The sequence below is a fragment of the Monodelphis domestica genome, chromosome 4 (assembly GCF_027887165.1).
Source record: "Monodelphis domestica isolate mMonDom1 chromosome 4, mMonDom1.pri, whole genome shotgun sequence".
NCBI classification, from domain to species: Eukaryota; Metazoa; Chordata; class Mammalia; order Didelphimorphia; family Didelphidae; genus Monodelphis; species Monodelphis domestica.
The window spans coordinates 433,216,694-433,226,844 of record NC_077230.1 but is presented as its reverse complement, the minus strand read 5'-3'; positions in this window follow the sequence as shown (position 1 = coordinate 433,226,844).

Here is a 10,151-nt window from a genome sequence, read left to right as displayed (position 1 = left end):
TCTGGCTTTTGGCATTGTTATGAAGTCAAATTGGAGATGTTCAAATGGTGTGTAAGCTAAAGGATGTCCCCCAAATGCTTTTCCACAAAATATATATTGGTTATATGCTTGGCAAGTTGCACAAGCTGCACATACTTTAGCAGTGATGTTTGTTATACCAAGAGCTATCCATACTTTCTTTACCAAATCTACAATGCCTTGTGTTCCAAAATGACCATTTTTATGAATGGACTGGCAAATTTGTTGATAAAAAGTTCTGGGAAGTATTGATTTTCCTCCTGATGCCACCTATGCACCATTAACTTGTTTAGCCTTAAAGTTTTGCTTCCATTTTTTAACCTTTTTTATTATATGCAAGGTACAAATCTCCTTCACTTATAATTGTCAAATTTAAAATCAATACAGGGCTTTCTATAGCAGAGATTTTGCAGCAACCTCTGCCTGGTGGTTTCCTCTCAAAACAAAGTCAGTTCCACCTGTATGAGCAGAGTAATGTACAATAGCCAAGGTTTCAGCTAGGTGGAGAACTGAAAGAACTTCCATGATAATTTTTGCAATCACAATAATTTTGCCAGCTGATGTTAAGAATCCCCTTTGAAGCCAAAGGATACCCACAGCATGACATTCCAAAGGCATATTTTGAATGAGTATATATTGTTGCTTTTCTGTCTCTTGTGATTACACAGACTTGTTTTAATGCTATTAATTCTGCACCTTGTGCACTTAGATTTGATGGAAGTGAAACTGACCACATAGTTGAAAATTGTGTGCTCCAGTACAGCTGCTCCGGTGTATCTGCAATTTATCATTAGGTGTCCCCTTTTCCCACACAAGTAACACATTGGTCTCTGGTTTGTATATTCTCACACCTGGAACCATAGCTACCCCAAAATTTGTATCTCCTTTTTTAAATTTATCAATTTTTCCCTTTAATGCTTTTATCAATGCATCCACCAAATCACTATCATTGGCATTGTTCATTTCATGTCCATTATAAACATATATTGCCACTCTCCTTAATTCATCAAGGTCCATATTCATCAGGTTAGGACAGCTGATTCTGAAATAGTCCTTGACTACTTTGCAACAATTTTTTACAAACTGTTTTCTCAGGTGTCTAACATCTCTCTCTTTTTAAAGCTATGTCTATATATCTTCCTCCCAATTCTATAAGTCTGTCCATGAACAGTAAAGAATTTTCTCCTATCTCTTATTTTAGCTTTTCAAATTTTGTCCAAGTACCCAGTCTATCTGAACAAGCTCTCATTTAATTATGTACTGCCTCCCTAGCATGACAATGTCTCATAGTCCTAAGGATCATTAAAGTCCCAATGAGGGTCATTCTTAGGTCAGTGAACTGTGCCCCAAGCCTCATTAGTTAGTAGTCTCTCGGTAACCGAGGATGACGATTGTCTTTGTGCGTTTTTGTGCACAAAGACACTTGTGCGTGAAGATTTAAGTGGAAGAGTCGACGCACAGAGACAGTCCCACTCTCTCAGCTTTGGAAGCCTGGGTCCATTGGCACGAAAAGTCGTTACACCTGGAGACTTCAACTACATAAATAGGACAGACACAAACATCTAGAATGCTAGAGAAGCATGGAGTAACATTGGTTGAATTTGTCATCTCAGATTTTAACATCAAGTTATACATGAGAACTGAAAAAGGTTATCCATATCTCTCAACCTTCATCCTTAAACAGTCTCTACCAGGGGAAGGAAGAGAGAGAGGGTATACCGTGAAGTTATTATCTCATAATTTCAGATACCTCACATGTCATCAGTGAAGACACAGACAGATGACATATGAAAAAAAAGTCCTAGTAATGAAAAGCAACATGAATAGTCAGAGAAGAAATCAAAAGCAGCCCTTGTGAATGAAAGCTAATGAAAACAAAGGAAAGCACATGAGAGTACTTGCCACCAGAATACAGACAAGAGAGCACTGTACATGCTGAAATGATAAAAGGATAACACCCCTGAAGCAAATATAGCCAGTAATGCAGATAAAAGGAAAACGTGCATTTGAAAATTTAGCAGTCATATAGAAGCCTTGATATAATTTTAAACATAGTCTCTGTCAGCCAACCACCGTGACAGAACCGAAAGAAACAATGGTATTGCAAATGAATGTATAATTCTACAAATTCTGTCTACAAGAAATGAGTATAGTGTGACAAGGAAATCACTTTAAAGGACTGATATATATTAATTTAAGGTCGCCAAGGAATTCAGCTATGTAATTCCTAAATGAAAACTCAAGTCAGCAGTCAATCTTTTATGGAGTTTAATTACAATTGGAGGAAGAAAGGAATTAGAGATAGAGAGAGAGAAAAAGGGAGAGAAGGGAATAGGGCTTAAATACCCCTTCTGTTTAGGCTGGGCCAAAAGGCCCAAGCCCTTAGATAGCTGGGGCAAAGAAAAGAGATCAGTCCCTATTACTCACGTGACCAAAATGGAGAAACAGTCTCAGAGGCCCCCACCTTCAGCTTCCTTCAGAGCAAGCTTCTCAGAGCACACACCCACCACTCAGACAAACTCCTCAACCACACCTCGCCTCTTTAGACCCCCCTATCCTTAAGGAAACCATCCAAGTTCCCTCCCCTCAGTCCTCACATCTACCAATCACCTGTCCATCAATTTCCCTGTGCCAATGGAGGCTCTAGCTTAACCCAGGACCGCCCAGAGGTCTCTGGCCTTTGCACATGTCTGTTGAAGGTCATATTTTCAAATAATTAAATCTTTGATCCTTTGCTACAGCCCTTTCTAAATCCTGTTAACCTGAGTAGGGTAGAGATTGGAATAATTAAATTTTGATCTAGGCTGCAGCCCTTACTCAATCCTGTTAGGACTGAATAGGGTGGAGATTGATTCCAAGTATCTCCATTGTATCAATTCTAAAATCAATCATGACTCAAAGAAATTCCTCTTCTATGCTTAAGCATAGGTCAAAGTCCTTTCCATTGTTCAGCAAAAGGTTTCTGTCCTAAAGTACTCTTAAGAAGGGAGGAGGAGGAACCTCCCATGCCAATGGGGTTCACATTCCAATAGCCAAGACCCACTATCAATAGGGAATTTTTCAAGTATGAAATTTCCCAATGGTGAAATTTCCAACATTTATAAGTCTAAGAAATTTTGAGGTTTACAATAGTAACTATACAAGAAATGATTACAGTAACCACATAATAAATCTCATTGTAAAGAGTCACATAGCAAAAAGATTAGAAACATCAAATCATTATTCTTAACAAAATCTTGAGAACTCATGCATAATGCTCACACCCACCCATGAAAAACACATGTACAGCTTACTTGCAGGCACAAAGATGTACATATGCAAATCTTACCCTCATGCATGAAGAGGACACTTGTAATCCTTACTTTCACAAACAAAGATTGATAAATTCTAACAAACATTCATGAAGATTCCATCTTACTTCTATGCAAAAGTATATTTCACTCTTACATGCTTGCACATGTAAAAATCTTAAACGCATACATATTCCTGGTTCCTGATTATTCCAGTGGATCCTGATGTGAAGACATGTCTTCAATCAAGACTGGAAGAAGAGTGGCATGCTGACCAGAGAGGAAGACAGAGTTCTACAAGCAGAAGAAAAGGACATGGAAGGACTTTGGAACTTTGAAATTTTGGAACTTTTGATCATAAGGAAGACACACTGATAAGAACTGTGGAAAATTCAAACAAAGATATTTCTGTTCTGCATGAGTTTGCACAGAATTTTAGAAGGATGTACAAATGTAAATCTGCACTAAGTACAACCTATGTACACATGCAAATACTAAGTTACTAATGAACTAATTTAATTAGAACAGTTTATTAATATTCTAACTACTAACAATAGTGATAGCCCAGTGAATTTGTCTGAAGCTTAAGGAAGTAGAGACTGAAGTATAGAAGTTTGATTGCATTATGATTGTAGGTTAGCATTTGTTAGTATTAGAAGATTTTACTTAGTGAAGTTATAGACATTAGGAAATAGGACAATTGCATATTTTGAAAGTTAGTGAAATTGTTGGAATAATTTGAAAAATTATTACAGGAATTTTTATGTAAAACTATGTGCATGTAAATCCCTTACCTAAACCATTTTCCTATAACCCACTCTTAGCTTAGCATCTAGGTAGCCAGAATAAGTAAGATAAGTTAGAATTTTCTTATTTTGGGGAGGTAAGGGAATATTTAAGATAACACAGTTGAGAATAGACAGATAGAATTATAATAAAGTTAAGTATCGCTTACAAATGCAAGGTGCATTTTTTTTAAAGAAGAAAAGGAGGGAATGTGGAAGAGACATGAAGAAAGAGAGAAATTCATGTTTGCAACACAATAAAGGATCTCATCTGCCAATCAAGGTGAACACTCCAAAATAGAATATTCCCAGGAAAGGCAGTTGGAGCCTGGCCAGAAGAGATGAACTGAAAGACTTCTTCTCTGGGGGTTTTTCTGACCAAGGGGGAGACTGGCTTTTTCCTGATCTAGGCAGAGAGAGACCTTTGTAGCCTTTGACAGAGTCTGGACTTGAATTACTTAAGCAGAGATTATCTGGCTGCTTTAAAGAAGGAAAGAAAAATACTCCACACTCTCTGATTGTCCCTATGTCACAGTTGTGACAGGATTGACATTTCCAAAAACCCTCCTAATTCTCCTTATAGATTAGGGACATCCCAATCCCTTTTACCTCAATCCCCATCCTGTTCTTCCCAATAAACCCCATTACTTCAGAAAGGAAAAGAAAGGAGTTTTTCCTCATGAATCTCACAGTCCACTGGGGGGAGGAAGGGGACCAAAGCAAAGGCTTCAAGAAGAGCGCGGTTAAGGGAGGGGAACGGTGGAGGAGGGTAGGAAATATCTTGATCTATTAGCCATCAATAGTGATAAATGGGCAACCCCAGAGTACCCTCTAGTAGTATATAGCTATGTCTCAGAATTACCACTATCTCCATTACAACTAGGCACTCTCAGGTTTCCCCAAGTATCTCTCTAGTCAGCTAGAGTATCCATTTACCACATCCAGAAATATTCCTCACAGATTCTATTTTTCTAATATACTTGCTAGTTGATTCATATACCTCATAACTCTGCCATGCATTGCTAAGTGATTCCTGTGTTTTTCAACATCCTCCTTATATGAATTTTAAAACTATTCCACCCTAATCAGATCATTCTTTTGAAGTTCTGATTTAGCTATTTCTTGATCACTAACAATGGAGATACTTGCAATAACAGAATCGGGTTTGGAAACTCTATATTTCTCCATTCTTCTTAGTTTAACAACATTAGGAAGGTCTGCAAAAAGCTCAAGATTTAATTATCTGAGGAAATGGCCTTCAACAGACACGTGTAGAAAAAAGGACAAACTCCTAGGCTGTCCTATGTCAAGCTAAGCCACCATTTGTAAAGATGAGACACAGGAAAGTGATGTAAAACTGTCTCTCTCCTCCTCTTTTCCTGGAGAGGCCACTGGCAGGCAGCGTGCTAAGCTTTCCGGTATCTTGGGAGTGGTGGCAGATATTTGTCTGGGTTTTGGCGGTAAGTGTTATCCTTGACCTGATTCAGGTTCAGGCACCTCAGCTGAGACCCTTCTGGAGTTTAGGTTGATTCCTTCCTCCTTCACACTCCAAACCCTTACTTTCTAGATCTTCTAATCTTCCCGCCCGCTACCAGCCAGCTGCTGGGAGAAATCCTTCACCCTCTCCTTCATCTCCTCCACTACCAATTAAAATCAACAAAAAATTTCCAGCTGACTTGGATTTTTCATTAGGATATTATAAACAAAATCCTTGGTGACCAAAAATTATTGTACATTCAGTCTCAGCCATAACCGCACCCTGTACACTCAGGAGGAATGTATTATTACTCTAAAATGCAAAGTTGAAATTCTCTTGAGAGAAATTTCAGAATAAGAAGCATCCTACCTCTCTGAATCATTGATTACTTAAAACAGAAAAATTTCTGCACAGAACCTTAAAACTCTGTTTGCCTCAGTGCCTCATTAGTAAGCCTGACAACCTTATCTTTTCCCCTTTTTATTAGTAATTCATCTAATAGATGTTCTAAATCAATCCATATTAGACTGAATTGCCTGCATATTGTTTCAAGCTTTTCTTATAAATGTTATGGGCTCCTCCTTAAAAGAAGGAGTGCTCCACTTAAATCCCTCCATATCCTGAGGGGCAAATGGTCTTTGATGCCTAATAGTTACTAACTCTTTCTTAGGATTGAAAGTTAGTACTTCTCCTAAAGGGAGTAGGCTTGGGTTAGTATCTTCTTTCTTTTGGTTTTTAGTTTTAGCTGCCTTGGTGGGAGAATTAGAAACAGTAAGAGAGGCAGGTTGTGTTAAGCAAGAGATATTCTCATTTTGTTGGGTTATAGTTTTAGCCATTTGAGAGATACTATCTCCAAGTTGAGCAACTTTAAAGATACTTTCATTTTGTTGGACAATAGTTTTATTCAATTGAGAGAAGCAATCTTCAAGATATGCAAATCTAGCCTCTATTAATCTCTCTTTTAGTTGTTTCCTTTTCTTAGTAAGGATTAAACTAAATTCTTGATAAATGATTAAACTAAATGCTTGATACAGTTGGTACCCTTGAAACAACCTGGACCGAAGAAATAATCCCATAAGTGGTACTAACTAGAGACAATCCAAAACTGTGAGATGTAAAATCTCAGTGAAGGTTCCTGGTTTGGGGAATTGTCTTAAGGTAAGTTGGCACCACCTCCTTTACTACCTATACAATGATATCTAGCACCATGGTTACACCTCTACTTGTTCCTATTATTGATAAGGATGAGAAGATTAAGAGATTGATCAAATTCCTTCATGGTTCGCCAGGCTGTGAAGGGTTAAAATTCTGGGTAGGATTTGGAACAAAGGTCAGGAGAGCAGTTTGGTCAACACAAAATTCTTAGTTTAGGTTTAAAACAAGCAAGTTTCATGAGTAATCTAAGCTGTAAGCAAGGTAGAGAGAGACAAATCTGTGTGTAGAGCAGGGCGCAGAGCCCCCTTCAGGAGGTCCACTTTTCACCAGGAAAGTTCTGAGTGCCAAGTCAGGAGCCAGAAAGAGTTTGTTTCTCTTTCACAGAGGAGGGCAGCCCCCCTGATCCTGAAGCCCAGGCTCCCCCTCCTCGTTGAACCTTGCCCTTTATTGGCTTCCACCACAAGCCCCACCAACTGGGGAACCCAAACTTCCAGGCTACAGTTTGACCCCCTCAGAGAATGGGAGAAGCATGCTTAACACCTGAGCCTGGCCCTGAAGCTCCTGACCCAGCCAGCCAATGGCAGAACCTCAACTTGACACCTCGAGCACATTGGAACCTCCTCGGGCAGCGCTTGACAGACAGAAGCAGGGGGCCGCGGTTAGAGCTTCCAGGAATGATGTGCGTGTCAGCATGCTTGAAACTAGCCCGTGGCTTGGCCAGGGGCTTCTGGAGAGCCTATTCTGAGGGCAGCCCAGAGCCCCCTCCGCACAATTCCCTCCCTTGGGTCGCACCCACCCCATTGCTCATAGAGTCTCTGGTCCTCCTCCTCCGAGCCCTTCATCCTCCTCGAGAGCAGCATCCTTTGCCAGCTGCCAGATGCATTCTTTCCACCGTCCTTGGAATCGGGGCAGTAAAGCAGGGCTTGGGGTCCGATGTGGCTCCAGCACTCACACCCTTCCCAGAGAGCCTCCTCAGGGCTTTGGACCTCACAGGGCCCCAGCTCCCCAGGGAGCTCTTTATCCAGGAACCCCTGGATTTCCGAGGGCGCTTCGTGCTGCGTTCTCAGGAGGGCTGCCGGCCTCTGCTAGAGCAGGTTCAGCAAACAGCCAGCAGTGGGCGTCCAGGAGGCAGGGAGGCTGCGCTTCCTCCACTGGGGGACTCTCGGGTTGGAGGACGGGCCAGCCTCCCACCAAGGCTCCCGTTTGCCTCCCCGTGAGAGGCGGGCTGGCGGGCTTCCCAGCAGAGGAGGGAGTGGAGGAGAGTGTAGACGAGGCCCTGCTGCTGCCGCTTCTCCCCGTGGGGCTGGGATGAGGAGCACCGTTTGTTCGGACAGCAGGATTTAGCCCGGGGAGGTTCGGAAGGGGCTGGGCGAGGCCGGGGGGCGGAGTCTCTTACCGGTGCCTGGGTCAGGGCGGGGGGAGGGGAAGAAAACAAGCAGGCTCTGGTCTGGCCAGGTCTGCTGGGAGCCAGCCGAGCCGACCAGACTCGAACCCCTGCCAGCCCCCAGCCAGCGGCCGCCTCTCATCCGTCTGATCTCGTCCCTGTCCTCGCTGCTCTCGAGTGCCCCCCGGGGGGCTGTGGGAGGCCGGCCTGTCTCTTTCCCGGGTGGGCTCAGTTTATCCAATCCGGCCGATCCTGGCCTGGAATCTGCCCTGGGACACCCGAGGGTGCGGCGGGAGCAGCCAAAGCAGGCAGGAGCCCAGCCGAGAGGCCGTTCTGGCTCTTCCTCCATCCCTCCCTCCCTCAGGGCTTGGCTGAGCAGGCCGGGAAGCTGCCCTCCACCTGCCCCTGCTGATTCGTCGATGCCCAGCCAATGGGCGCTCCATGGGGTGCCCTCCCTGACAGACCCCCCCCCCACCAAAGGTCAGCTCTGCTCTCCTCCCCAGGGACTGGGGCTGCCGCAGCCTGGATCCACGCAGCCCGACCTCTAGTTATGGGGTTCAGGATTCTAGACAAGAAAGTCGCCCCCACTTGGGCCTCCCCAGCTTTGGGAGGGACCCCCAGGCCTCGCTGCCCTCCCTGTGCTTTCCAGTCGGACTCCTCTTATTCCATGGATCATCTGGGCCCCAGGTCAGAGCCTGGACCACCGGACCCCCTGTTGGGATGAACACGATTCCTGCTCTGTGATGGCTCCAGCGGTCTTGGGATCACTTCCTTGACCATCATTATTCCAAGGAACTTCTCTCCCCCAAGGATCCTTTCTGGCTGCCAATCTGAAGCCCAAACAATCCAGATTCTTCTCAGAGATGATCTGGGCTCCCATTCAGCTCCGACATTCATTTAGTCCAGAATAGAAACACAGGCGTCCCTCCTGATGAAACACGCACACAGGATGCATGCAGGTTGCCTTTCTGTATTGTGAAATTAGAATCTGTTACCCAAAAACTACAGCCCAGCACAACTAGAAGCCCCAGAACGCACTCACTTCCTGTCCTTTCCTTCCACGCTGATGTGGACTGGGGGGAGCCCCCCTCGCTCTTTCGTGGCTGTGGGCCTTTGGAGCCGGTCCATGAGCTTGGCCACGTGGCTTTCTTAATTAGATAATTACCTTTTATGCCTTTACTTCTAGTGAGGATTATTAGATCTTATAAAATACAGCTTTGGAATGGTTCATCAGAGTTTCACTGACAGGGTAGAGTCCTTGAAATCTCTGGGGCTGGCCCTGTTCTTTCCGCACGCTTACAGCATTTTCCCTTGTACGCCCTTTCCCAGACTGCACAGAATCTTGGTGCTTAACGCTGACTTTCTTCTCTAAAGCTTGTCCTCCCTGGATACCACCATGGACTGGGTCGCCGTGCTTCATTCGACAGCCAGTGATTACTAGGAGATGCTTCTCATCAGTTTGCTGCTGCTCCTCGGCAGCTCGTCTTCAAGATCAGGGGAGACACGACGAGGCACTTTTCAATTTTAATGAACTAAGATAAACCGTCCACGAGATACCCAGAACTGGGGAGCCGTTTTGTCCCCTTTGATCAGATCCTTCTAGCTGGCTCTGTCTTTGCCCAAACCGAGGGTAGAACCCAATGAATGGTTCCTCTTCACTTGTTGAGCCATCCTAGAGTTTAAGAAACTCAGAACCGACCCAAGTGCTTTCTAAGTCCTTCACACATCAATGCAGAGACTCAGAAGACAAACAGTTAAATAAACTTTGCCTCGAGCTTCAGGCAGTGCCAGGGTCTCTTGCACACATGCAAACACCCGCACACACCCACACACACACCACTTTTAATCTGCTCATCTCCAACCCCCCCCACTCCCAGATTTGCAGGAGGGGGAAACGGGACTTGGGCTTTTCTTGCAGTAACGGCCATTTGGTGGTACAACAGAAAACGTATTTCTCTCTTGTCTTCATTCCTATGCTTTGGCAGGTCATTCGAATTCACTCCCCAGCCCCTAGTGGGCTTTCTTTGGGCACCTCAGGTCAT